Source organism: Polypterus senegalus, chromosome 1, assembly GCF_016835505.1.
Source record: "Polypterus senegalus isolate Bchr_013 chromosome 1, ASM1683550v1, whole genome shotgun sequence".
NCBI lineage: Eukaryota > Metazoa > Chordata > Cladistia > Polypteriformes > Polypteridae > Polypterus > Polypterus senegalus.
In genome coordinates, this window is record NC_053154.1 from 176,867,502 (window position 1) to 176,881,395 (window position 13,894).

The following is a 13,894-nucleotide window of genomic DNA, read 5'->3' on the forward strand; positions in this document are numbered from 1 at the left end:
GGATTGCCGCTGACGGACGGCCTTATATGGGCAGGCACTAAATTACGGAGTTACGCCTCCCATGGGCATCAAGCAGAAGTCTATTATAGTATATGGATGAAAAAATAGGTTCCAGTTATGACCATTATGCGTAGAATTTCAAAATGAAACCTGCCCAGCTTTTGTAAGTAAGCTGTAAGGAATAAGCCTGCCAAATTTTAAGCCTTCTACCTACACGGGAAGTTGGAGAATTAGTGATGAGTCAGTCAGTGAGTGAGTGAATGAATGAGGGCTTTGCCTTTTATTAGTATAGATATATATCTATATTTATATATTCGTGTGCATACTTTTGACAGACACAGTTCTTGCTCCAACAAGACATTTCATCACGAAGGGTTATCAAAAGTAAAAATGAGTACACGGGCAATCCTAGCACTGAAAAACGATGAAGTCAAACAAATTAACACCACAAATGACAATTGGGTACACTGCAAATTGGGTACACTGCAAATTGGTTAAATGCGTACCAATAGACTATGCCGAAACATTTGGTGGTAATTGTGTGGAAGATGAAAACATCAACTTATAATATTCCAAAGAATATCTACAACCGTTAACACCATCCGGTCTTCCTACACACGAATTACTGTAGAAAGAAGGATGTATCCAAGAAAGATAATGTAGTACATCTTGAGGGGGAAAGCCCCCTAGTGTATGTGTTTATATAATATAATATAGTGAAGTGGCTTATCATTTTCCTGCATTTGACATTTTTGAATGGTGAGTTTGGTGATGGTGATTTTTCAGGTGACATTTATTTTGAAAAAAAGAGGAATGTTTGTGTTATACTTAAATTTTTGAAACATTTTAATCAATATTTGAATATCAATAATCTATGGTATTAAAATAACACAAATTTTACAGGTATTCTGTACCTTTATTATACAAAAAGAAAGATTCATTTTTGATTTTTCAACTAATCCAGCAAAAATGGGGATTCTACTGTACTTTGTGTAAATAGAATACAGTATATGCGGTTGGAATGACAAGAAGGTACATATTTCATTGTATTACTAATTAAAATTAATAACTGCATTTCTAACATCAAAGGCAGTATTTGTTATTTTACAAAATAACAAGTGCTGTTACTGCAGGGAAATGGTAAAAATGTTACCTTTAGTGGAAAGCAAGGAAAAAAATTAGAGATTACCAGTATATTCTTTTTGTATGCCTTTTAAAGAAATGTTATTAATATGAACGGTACATTACTAGATTTGCAACTAAATAAATAAATACTTAAGTAAATATTTAAGTAATTATGATAATTTTTAGAAAAAGATGCAGACTTTAAAAAAGCTGCACTGTAAAGTGGATATGTAATGATTATTTATCAAAATAAACAGTATATTAAGAACATGCACATCATCATGCACCAAATTCAATAATTTTCTTTAATTCTATACACTAAAAAATATGTTTTTAAATTGTATGAGAGTGTATAAAATAAAGAGTGCCACAATAATCTACCACTTCCACCTCTGAGATAATGCAGGTCTGGCTATGAATTCATAAAAATTAAAAGTTACCACTATATTGTCACAGTGGTAAAAGATTATGGCTGATTACTAGGTTACAGGTTAGGAGCATGCTCCGATACAGCGCATTGCCACACTCTCAACATGACAAACCAACTCAGGATGCCAGATTATGACCCGAGTGCAGCCATGCAATGGGTGACACCTCAGCACCACACTTGTTCGGATGGAATGGAACCAGTGTGAGGTTTTTTATGGTGGCTGTAGTGCCACCAACCCCAAAGTTTTTCCCTGCAGACACCAAATTAAATTTGTTGGCATTAGTTGAAGCCATATATTTGACATGGGGTGAAATTATTAGCAAATCATTTTTTTTAGCATACAGTATTCTAAATGCAAGTAGTAGTACTATTATAAACAGAGTTTATGTTTATGCACGCACCATGCAAGGCACATTTCCTTTTATGTATGCCATCTGACTACACGATTGCGCTATAAAGAGAACACGCCTTGTCTGGACTATGTATCAGTAAAAAGAAAACCACAGAACTGTCCATCTCCGCTGCTGACCAGGCCCAGTTCTTTGCAACAAGGATACAGATAAAGCAGATCTGTAAGATACTGTGAGAGAACGGCAAAGCAGCCACTAATCAATTAAATTTGCCATCTTAATGAAAGATATTGACAATGGTGAAGAAACACAAAACTTGTAGAGAAGCTACTCAGAAACTGCTAGTTGAATGGGCCAGTCACAAAGTGCTCCTCGCACAGTAACCAAATATGATGAATTGCCTAGCATATATAGGGCATTTTCAACAGTGATCAAAATGTTACATGAAACACCAGGATATTAGTGGTAGATAATTAGTACACAGTAACTGTTGCGTTTCCTAGAACGCTACAACTACTAAAATATATGATATACACAAAAAGGTCTCTTTTTGAAAAGACTAAGCAAATGCATATGACTAGGTCCCCCGGGGATAATGCAGTATTTTCAAAAATATTAGATCACAAGACAAGACTCATACATCGTCTTAGGGAAGTAAAAAATCCCACCTGCCAACTGAAGGCCCGGTAGTCAAAGACAACGTCGTACGATATATTGGCGCCGAAATTATTTCCGACAGATCCCGGTCACGACTGAAATCACTGCGGTCACACGAACGTTTCTCTTCCGCTCCGTCTGCAGTGCAATACCTTAAACCAAATGAACGATTCGGATCGGTTTCTCAATGCTGTAGATCACCTTTAAAAATTTTCTTGTCTTTGAATTAATATGAGTACATCTGGAGGACTTCGTGGTATACTAAACAATTCTGACAGGTAGAAAAAGCGGTCCAGCAAAATGATGTTTCTCAAAACCAAAAGTGCGATGGCCTTAGTGATAAAACCAAGTCAAACAATACGACGCACAAGCAAGTCTAAATCCTCCGTGAGCTACTGAGTTTTCAGATGACACTTAATAACGGCGGATCGATTTCGTTTTCTAAAAGGTTTCAGTTTCCATTTCTCCTCAAAAATCAAATATTTCTCAAATCAATTGCAAAGCTCGCCAATAGAGGTCGCAAGGAAACCGACACGAAACCCCTTCAAGACTGAATAGATTTCTCCCTGCTTCTATGAACTTTAATCGACAGGAGAGAGAGCGGTTGGAAGCATGCACTGATATAACGCGTTGCCGCACCTACCACACGACGAACCCACTCAGGATTCCACATTAGGACCCGAGCGGGTGACAACCTCAGCACCAACACTTGTTCGACTGGAGTGGGACAATGTGAGTTTTATTTATTTATATATATATATATATATATATATATATATATATATATATATATATATATATATATATATATATACACACACATATACATATATATACACATAACTAACAGTGGCTGGATGGCTAATCCTACCACCAACCCCCGAGTTTTACCTGCAAGTCGGAGGAGTTGCTTGCAGGGCTTGATGCAAGCTAACGTCATACACAGGACAGAGCAATTGCAAGTTATGGGCCAGGGTTCAATCAATAATAAGGGATACAAAAACAAGCCGACGGATGTTACATTATTATACTGGTATTTTCAAAGCAAACAGAAGCAATATTATGAATCAGTGCCTATGAATGTATGATGTATTACGGATTAAACCCTTTAAATGATTTGCATCGACGACTCATATCTCTAGAATATATGGCTAAATATTGTCCAGGATCTTATCTTAACCCTTAACTCTGGAAACTAGTTTGTCGACGAGACTGATGCATTTGCCTGCCATAGTTTACGGAGTAATAAATCGGTGATCGTAAGCGATTCTCGTTTTCTTCTTATGTTCTGTATAGTGTACGACTCCATGCGTGAGCGCCTCCTTTCATTTGACAATGAACGCATTCTACATAATGGCGACGGAGATCGGTGTACAAAACGGCATGCCCAGCAAATCGCAAATCCGTACAATTTGCCCACGGTTGCAGATTAGGAAGCTTTAAAACGAGCGTGCTACAAGTCAAGGAAAATGTAAAAAAAAAACATACAACAATTAACCAACTGATCATTCATAAACATTTACTGCTTTTCGCATTGCTCTAAAGAATGTCTAAATATTATCGAAAACATCAGCACGTTACCAGATATCATACAGGCGCAGAATGTGTTGATGATACGACCAACGATCACATAACTCCACAACACCACACATACATTTGAGAAACCCGCAGTTGCCGTCGTGTTGCTAATTCGACTAGTCGCAGTTACTGCACAATACCACACAGGCCAGCCCACCATCTCCAAAAGGATGAGGTTGTGAAAATACATAATTGCCCGCACCTTAGCTCTTCACATAGAAATACCCAAGTCCTACAATAATCCTTAAATGTTCATAAATTTACATAGTTCATTCAGAGGTTACAAACTATAAACATAAAGGCATAATATTAACATAACATACAACTATCATCTCTCACCTGAATGAAAACTGTCGGCAACCCGCTCAAACCGAGGGAAATCTTACTACAGCAATAACCGGAAAGCGCTTCTCTGACGTCATCTGCAAGCGCCAACTACTTAAAGGGAAAGAAGCATTCCTCTTCTAAAAACAGTGTCAAATAGCTACGCTTAAGGTATATATCCGAAAAGACTCGATATGCCAGTTCTTTATTTTTGTGGTATTTTGCTTCTAAAAATATAACGTATCATACAGGAATCTACATCAGATAATCATTGATGTATTATTTATTACCGTTGTATAGTTTCGTTTACAGTTAAATACAGTATATCTAATATATTAAATATACATTCGTATTTAACATGTATGTATGTATTATTATTATTATTATTATTATTATTATTATTATTATTATTATTATTATTATTATTAGAGCCGGTTCTTGATTTTTTGCTGCCCCAGGCGAACTTGCTTTGAGAGGAATCATCATTGCCAGCCAGACCTGTACATTGAGATCTGGAGACAGGACAGGGGGCAGCGAAGTATTTAAGACTTCGATTTACAATTTGAGAATGTCGAGTCATAGCAAGGTCTGTTTACAAGACTGTCTAAGAAAAATACGCTCTTGAAAGGTACTGTTTCAGAAAATAAGGAGGAATCGACTGTAGTAGTAGTCTGTCTTTATTGCTTTAAACGTTTCGAAAAGAAAATTAAAAAACACTCCCGCTTTCGTTAAAACTGGGAAACGGTTCCATTGTTGTCTATTTAAACCACCATCATATGCTTTATAAATAGATAAATATAGATATATAATTTTGTTAACTAAGACATTACCTAACATATGCATGTCGTTTAAATTAATAAAATAAACTGAAAACTTAGCATAGTGGCAAAATTCAGTTAAACTGAGAATATAATGATTTTCTTTAAATAGGAAGCTTTACCCACAATTCCTATATACTGTATATACTGTATATATATGCAGTAGTATGCTCGTGTATGCAAATAATGCACTCTACCTATCCAAAAAACGCACAACAGCTTTAGCGTGCCCAGAGCGAATATCACAAATGGTGGTAAGCAACAGAAGGCGAAGTTTTAATGTACTGTATATCCATTTGGGAGACGATCATATTTGCGGTTAAGTCAGTTTTTTAGCAATTCACTCAAGAGATACAATCCTGTTGCTCTTTTGATCATTTAATTTTATTTCGCCAGGTCTGTATCTTCTATGGTATAGTTTGATGATTATTATTATTGGCAGCATCATTGTTGTTGTTCGTGTTATTGCTGGTCTGTGTAGGTTGTCTGACGTTAAGACTGATCATCGGTAGTATGCGAAAATAATATAAAACGATATAATCGGATATTAGCTTTGAGTGTGTTCGTAGGTCTGTATTATTTAAAAAAATGTGTCGCGTCGGCCAAGGCCGTTTCTGGGCAACAGAATGTGCTGGGCATAGTGCAGACAGTGCAGGCGCACAAATTTTTCTGAACAAAGTAAAGATAAGAATCTTTACATGGGGCTGCAGTTGTGCGCTCTAACCACTAGACCCTTAGACACTAGCCTAGACTGCCTGTGCCCAGAAACGGCACTGTTTGTTATTTATTTTCCACTCATTTTTATACAGTATTTCATTTTTATTTAATATTTATTTATATGTATTCAACGTGCTTTTTCTAGATCCAAATAGTCTGCTACAATGTTGCAGAAGGGCAGAGATGGTGGCAGTTCTAGGTACCAGCTGTATTGGATAGTGCATGGAAATTTTACTTATTACTTTTACATAACTGCATATCATAACTGCAAATCAGAACACTTGCAATTTGTATTAAATGATTTACAGTATGATTGATGCCTGATTTTTTTTGTTTGTTTTGTCTTTTATCATTCACTTGAGATCTATTTTTTATTTTTACTTACTTGTACAGTTTCCACTTCACTACCAAACGGAATACCTCTGTCTCCTACACCTCCTGTAATGTTTTCCATGGTTTGTTGGCCTTTCTCTTCCTGTCAGTCAGGCTGTTGCCAACAAGCAAGTGTTAGAAAGTTGCTTTGTTAAACAGGTGAACAGGTTAATGACACTGAGGATAAGAGTGTGATAGAGTGGGTGATGCTCTCATTTTCTAAACCTGGTTCAGTTACAGAGAAACACATTTTCACTTTGATAAAAGCCAGAGGAATGCTGGAACAGCAGTGGTCATGCACCGTTTAATATTCAATGGTAAAAATACCATTATAAGTAATTGATTGTCTAATCTTTTGTCTTGCAGACTACTAACGTAGTTGTAGCCCAGCCCCACTGCAGCTAGATAGGTCTGAAAATACTACTTTTAACCTCTTTTAATTCCAGGTAGACAGAAATGTAGTCAAACGTCTCTTGAACTTAATTAAGTTTCCTGTTTGCTTTTGAAAGACTCCAAAATTGTTTCTGTAAGCTCAAGAATAAAGTGTCATTGAAAGGACTGTTCTAAGTTTTATGTGTACAACTCTGAATCCAATACCTGTGCTTACAACACTGACAACACCTCATCTTCCATATTGTGATTGCCAGGATTAAAAGAACTAAAAGTCATAGAAGGCATTCTGTGGACACAACAATCACACCACAAGACTAGAACACCTCACAACCCACAAAATGGTGTCAGGAAATGATGATATGGCAATCACATTTTTCCCTTCAAAACTCTTCCTTGAAAATATTTGAAAACCATCTGGTAAATGCTCAATACATGCCTGAAAAATGACCAAAAATCCTTCAAAAATGATTGCAAAAGACCACTAAAAGGCCTGAAAAATACAAAACAAATGCTGGAAATTTACAATGCTCAATTGTAAACAGGCCTTTACTGATTGTGAAATTGGTTGGAACAAAAGCTTTCACCCACTTGGGGTTCCTAGAGCTGAGTTTGTAGACGACGGTCTTAAAGCATAATAAAGTATTTGAGTTCCAAATTCCATTTTGATATATCTGTCGCACCTTGCTGTGGATCATAGCAAAGTTCCAGGTGAATACTATAAAGGACTGAATATGTTGCCATAATTGGTGATAACATATTTATTCAAGTACATGCTTCAAACACCTGTTCTGCTGCCTATGCCTGTTACTTAGAAAGTTAAACATCCAGAGACATATGGTATAGTCCACAGGCAAAGACATGCAAGTGATGTTTTTTAGAACGAAAGATTGGGAGATGAAATATAATCAAACTCCAGACAAATTTAAATAACTAAAAATGAATATACCCAGGAAGTGTACAACTTTGAATTTTATACCTTTGACCCACTTCCAGTTGTGACCTTGCCTAACAGTGGCATAGAAACCATTGACAATTTTTTTTAATGTAACACCCAAGGGAAAACTGAATGGCATCATAAGAAAATGTAACAAAAACAAATCACATTATGAAAATTAATCTAAAACAAAAATCAAATGTCACAATTAGATTCATTGGGCTTTAAAATGCTATTCTGCATAAGTCATTTTTGAGTCCCAAATAATTGCCGATTCCTTAGTGCAGAATGTTAGACTTACAAACTATGTTAAATAAGTAGTTAATGTTAAAGACATCTCAATTGGCTCTTCTCATTGACAATGAAGTATCTCCCTTATTGTTACATGTCGGCACAAACAATATTTATTTACAGCAATCTGAGATATTAAAGTGAAATTTCATCTCTCTGCACCAAAGCAAAATGTCAGAATTTAATTGTGTCTGGCCTCTTACCAAGATTATATAGAGTGGATGTGATTTATAACAGATTGCATTCCCTTTACTACTGGCTAGGAACCTGGTGTGCAAATAAAAGCATAACCTTTGTGAACAATTGGGGTGATTTTTGGGAAAGGCCTGGATTTTTCAAGAGAGATGGTATTCATCCTTACTGGAGGGGATCTTTTGCTTTATTCCAAAATATGGCAGCAAAATTGCCTGTCTGACTGATCAGAGCCCCATCCAGACCACAGTCTTGTGATCTCAAATCATAGGCTGTTATTTATCCCACTTGTTACTGTTCTTTTGCTGTTACACATAGTTCCTGTTGTCGGGCATCTTATAAATTTAGTCATGATGTAATCCTTAAATTACTTGACAAAACAAAAAATAAACTGTATAATTAGACCAAGAGATAAAATCAGAATCTCCACATGAGGTGCCTATAATAGTAACTTAGTTCAAACTAAAACAAAAAATATATCACCAGTTCAGAAACATCTATGCAGTTTTACATACTGCTTATTAAACAGTAGCTCTCTTGGAAGTAAAGTTGCTTTGGTAAAATATATTAAGTACAAACTCTGATTTGTGTCTTCTCACCAAAACCTAGCTTAGTAAATCTGACACTGTTCCTTCATAAATCTAGAGATACTGGTCGAGGATGTAGCCTTGGAATGATTCATTGTGACAAAATGCTAATCACTTCTAAAAATTTAGGTGAATTCACATCCTTTGAGACCCTCATTTTAAATATTAAAACAGATTCCAGCTCAGTTATAATGGTAGTCTACTGACCGCCAGGGCAATATGCATTGTTCTTGACTGAATTTGGCAACCTTTTAGCTGATTTGGTTATAAATTATGATCATGTAGTGTTGATGAAGGATTTTAATGCATAGATTGATGTGAAAACTGACAGTTTTAGCAAATGATTTACTTATTTGTTAAATTCAGTAGGATTTTGTCAGATTGTCAATGGTCCAACTTTAAGCAATTGTTAGACTAATTATAACTCATGAAGTTGAAATTATAAATTTAAATATTACTACCATTAAATTATATCTACTTAATTATGTTTGATTTGGTTCTGCCCTCTCCAGTAACTTCACAGATTAAAACAAAAACAGTACGACATCTAGATTATAATTCTGCTTCAAAACGTATATATACGTATATAAGTCAAGTGTAATCATGGAAACACTTTAGATAAGTTAACATCTAATGTAAATGTGGAAAACAATTTAGATTAGCTAACATCAAATTATAATATGACATTGAGAGATGTTCTGGATGCAGTGGCTACCCTTAAAACCAAAGTGATCAAATTACACAGAAATTCACCCTGGTTTAATGAGAGCACTCGAGTTCTTAAATTAGAATGTTGAAAATTGGAGGATAGATGGAGAACAACCAAGCTGCAGGTCTTTCAAATTGAATTAAAAAATATAAAAAAAGCTCTCCTTAAAGCTCACTCAGACTACTATTCTAAAATAACAGATAACAACAACAATAGTCCTTATGTACTGTTTAGAACAGTGACCATTGAAACAAATTGAATTTAGAGCTACAGTGAAAAATACTGACAAACATTAGCAGTACATCCATCCATCCATCCATTATCCAACCCGCTACATCCCAGCCACAGGTCACAGGGGTTTTCTGGAACCAATCCCAGCCAACACAGGGTGCAAGGCAGGAAACAAACCCTGGGCAGGGTGCCAGCCCACCGCAGATTAGCAGTACAGACTTTATGAAATTATTTAATGAGAAAATTAAAAATATAAGGTCCCAGATCTCAGCAAATCCTGTCTCACATTGCATTCACCACTTTACAAAGTTTAATCCTGTAATAGAACAGAGAGTCTTAACTTTAATTTCTAAAATGAAACCTTAGATGTTCCTGAGATCCAATGCCAGCAATACTAGTAAAAAGCGCAATGGATGTTCTTGCAGCACCTATTTTTAGTATTATCAATAGCTAATGAATGCATGGCACAGTACCTGACGCACTAAAAGTGTCAGTTATCCAACCCTCACTAAAAATAATATAACTTAGACCCACATATAATTAATAATTATATAACTATATCATATTTACCCATTCTCTCTAAAATACTTGAAAAAGTAGTCACTAATCAGCATCAGTCACACCTTATACATCACAAGTTATTTGAGAAATTATAGTCTGGCTTTTGCACCAGTCATAGTACAGAAATGGCGTTAACACTAACACTAACATTAACATGTGTTGTAAACGACATTCTGAAAGAAATTCCACTATAATTGTGTTGTTAGACTTAAGCGCAACATTTAACACCACTAACCATTCTATTAACACTGACAGTACTCCATCATTATACTGTACACTGAAGTGTGCTATGGTGTCCCACAAGGCTCAGTACTGTGACCTTTACAGTTTTCACTTTACATACTTCCACTGAGATCTATTATTAGAAAACATAATGTTAATTTCCACTCATACACAGATGACACCCAGTTATACCTTTTCTTTAGACCAAATTATGTTTCTCCAATGTTGTCCTCAATTAGATGTGTTAGTGAAATGAAGGAGTTGGTGGATGAGAACTACTTGTCTTTAAACACAGATAAAACAGAGATGTTAATTATTGGAGGGAAAGATGCTGATCTCAACAATATTTTGTCATTATCTCACTCATTTGGATCAACATTCATTTTATTGAATCAGCCCGCAATCTGGCATTATCTTTGACTCTAGCACGTCATTTAAAGCGCGCATTATAAAATTGTCTAAAACATGTTTCTTCCATCTTAACAATATTGGAAAATTAAGGCATTTTCTAAATATAAGATATAGTGAAATATTGATTTATGCATTTATTTTTAGTAGGATTGACTACTGCAATGTGGTGTTTACTGGATGTTCATGTTGTTCTTTATACAGCTCCCAGTTAATCCAAAATGCTGCTGCAAGAGTTATTACAAGAGCAAGAAAATACAAACACATAACTCCCGTTCTTAAATCCTTATACTGGCTCCCAGATAAGTTTAGGGCAGATTTCAAAAAATCCTCCTTTTAACATATAAAGCCTTACAAGGTTGGCTTACTTATCTGAACTTATCATTTCTTACAAAGTAGAGTGCACATTAAGAGTTCAAGATGCTGGTCTGCTTATGACTCCGAAGATTAATAAAATAACAGTGGGATGTCGAACTTTTAGTTACAGGGCCCTAAGCTGTGAAATGGTCTGCCCGCTACTATAACAGATGCCCATTCATTCTCAGCTTTTAAATACCAGCTGAAGACTCGTAACTTCAGTTTAGCATACCCTGACTAGAGCAGCTGATTAACTGTGTATACTGCATCTATGTTGTTAGTCATTAGTACAAAAACATAAATAATATGATATTTATAATTTGTTGCTAACATTCACCTACTCTGTTTCTCTTCTCAGTACTGACATGTGGCACGTGGTGCCACTGCCTTACTGCCAAGTTGTCTGCCTGCCTATGGAAAAGTCATCTCAGATAAAGAAGCTCTGGAATCATCGAGTAGAAAAGTCTTTTCATCAGATTGGCTAGCCCAGAACTGATTCTGCTGCAGAATGGCCAAGTGGTGAAGGCAGCTTGTTGGCCGAGGACTCCAAGACTCTGAACAAATATGAATCCTCATGTGTGATATAATCTGTTCTTGCATTTTGCTTTGTAGCTTGTGCTATTACTATTGTACTATTGCATTTTATTGTATTCCTTAGGTGGCAATGATAGATTGGCCATCTAGATCTGTGAAGAGGATTACTTGTGTTCTGTTTTGTTTATTGTATTTACCCCATTTTTGACACCCATTGCACATCCAACATACCTGGAAAGGGGTCTCTCTCTGAATTGCCTTTCTCAAGATTTCTGACATTTTTTTCCCTATGAGGGTACAAGGTTTTTTTGGGAGTTCTTCCTTGTCTTCTTAGGGAGTCAAGGCTGAGGGGCTGCCAAAAAACAGGGCCTGTTTAAGCCCATTGCTGCACTCTTTGTGTGATTTTGGGCTGTGCAAAAAACAAATTGTTGTTGTTGTTGTTGATAAAAACCCAATGAAAATATTAAATAAAGCAGATGATCATAACAGTGCCACTACAATTTAAGAAAAACTGAGCAACCACCAAACTTAAACTTAATTGTCAGACAATATTTTTGTTTGGAGTACACAGAAAAAAACAAAATAATATACAATACATGACACCATCATAACATTCTACACAGTAAACACAGATATATAAAACAACATAGTAAAGTAGTAAAGTGTCATGCTTCTGCAACACACAACGAAGGCTGCACCAAGTCCAAAAATATCCCAAAAATGTTCTTTTGCTAGTAACAAGGGCAACAAAGAATCCTTATAAATGAAAATATTTATTCATAACCAAAATACTCTTTGAAAAAAGTTCTACTAAGTACAGAAGCCACATGCCTCCTTAAAAGGCAGTCCAAAAGCAATCAAAGTCCTAATACAAGTCCTAGAGAGAAGTTGAAAAAACAACAGGGCAAAAAGCCTAAACCCAGTAAATCAGTAATAAGCAAATCACAGCAAAGGAATCAGGGGTCAGATTTATAAAACTTGCATATGTACAAAAAGAGGCCCAAAATGTATATACACAACCTTCCACACAAAAGTCGGGATTTATAAACAAAAACTTGATATGGAAACTTGAAAAAATGTATGGTTACTCTGACCCATCTGTGTGCAACATTGCAAAGAAGCAAACATGGGGGATGGTAAGCCTGCCCTTTGCAGGTTATAATTGTACACTCAGTCAGAAAAGAGTGTCCTGCATGCAATACAATAAAAGAAATCTATAAATGAAGTATCAGTTTAGTTTTCATTTCAAAATTCTGTTATGTGATATAGATATTTTCAAACAGTGTGATCTGGTGGCTCTACAGTCAATGTACATACCTGGGGGCTCAGGTTGGGAATGAATGTTATTTACTTCACAGCACATAAAGGAATAGATGTGTTTTTGTAATTGTGAAGTATTACCGACACATTGCTAGTATTCAGTGTTAAAACAGGTAGTCTTCTGCAGTTAGGCAGACTCACTATTATCGATCATTTCAGAAATGCATGGACAGAACATGTGCTATCACTTTGCCTATATGTTAAAACATCTGTACTAAACTTAATAAACCTCAGCTTGATTTAAAACTAAACGTATACCTATAACTTTTGTTCAGTTCTTTTCATTTGCATGCGTATTTGTCCTGTCCCTCAAAAGTAGACCAAAACATGTCAGTGCACAACAACATAGGCATTTGATGAGCTGTTTCACTTTTGGCTTATCAAGGAAGAGGCATTGGCTTCTTGTATAAACACCTTTTTTTAACAGCATTTTACGAATGTTTCCATTGATTTCAATGGAATGAGCACTTAGCTAAAAACACTTGAAAACTGCAGGAGTTTCCTAAACCACTCGCTGATAAAACACTTATGGCCCTTTCACATTTAAGGATTGTAAGGATTGTTTGGTGATTTTCAAGTTTTTTAATGTCGTTTTTTAAACATGTTTTTCTCCATTTTTTTCAAAGAAGCCTTTTGTTGGGAAATATAATAAGGTCATTTTCTGACAATATTTTGTGAGTTGTGAGATGTTGAGCCTTCATAATGTTTATGACATTGCTTTTCCAGGCACCACTGATGACATCACTTCCAGTTCATGGCATATAAAGCCACCATCTTAACTACC

General features: G+C 35.7%; 1 protein-coding gene across 2 annotated transcripts in view; it reads right to left on the reverse strand.

The window, feature by feature from the left end:
* adar (adenosine deaminase RNA specific) overlaps positions 1–4,560 on the reverse strand; it is a 116,557-nt gene extending 111,997 nt beyond the window's left edge. The window contains exon 1 of one of the 2 annotated variants that reach the window (XM_039763512.1): positions 4,480–4,560. The gene's annotated coding sequence lies outside the window, so the exon portion shown is untranslated. Of the gene's footprint in view, positions 1–2,573; positions 2,912–4,479 lie in introns of those variants that run through there. The other variant, XM_039763520.1, reaches the window with a different exon arrangement.
* Between the last annotated feature and the right edge of the window lie 9,334 nt (positions 4,561–13,894).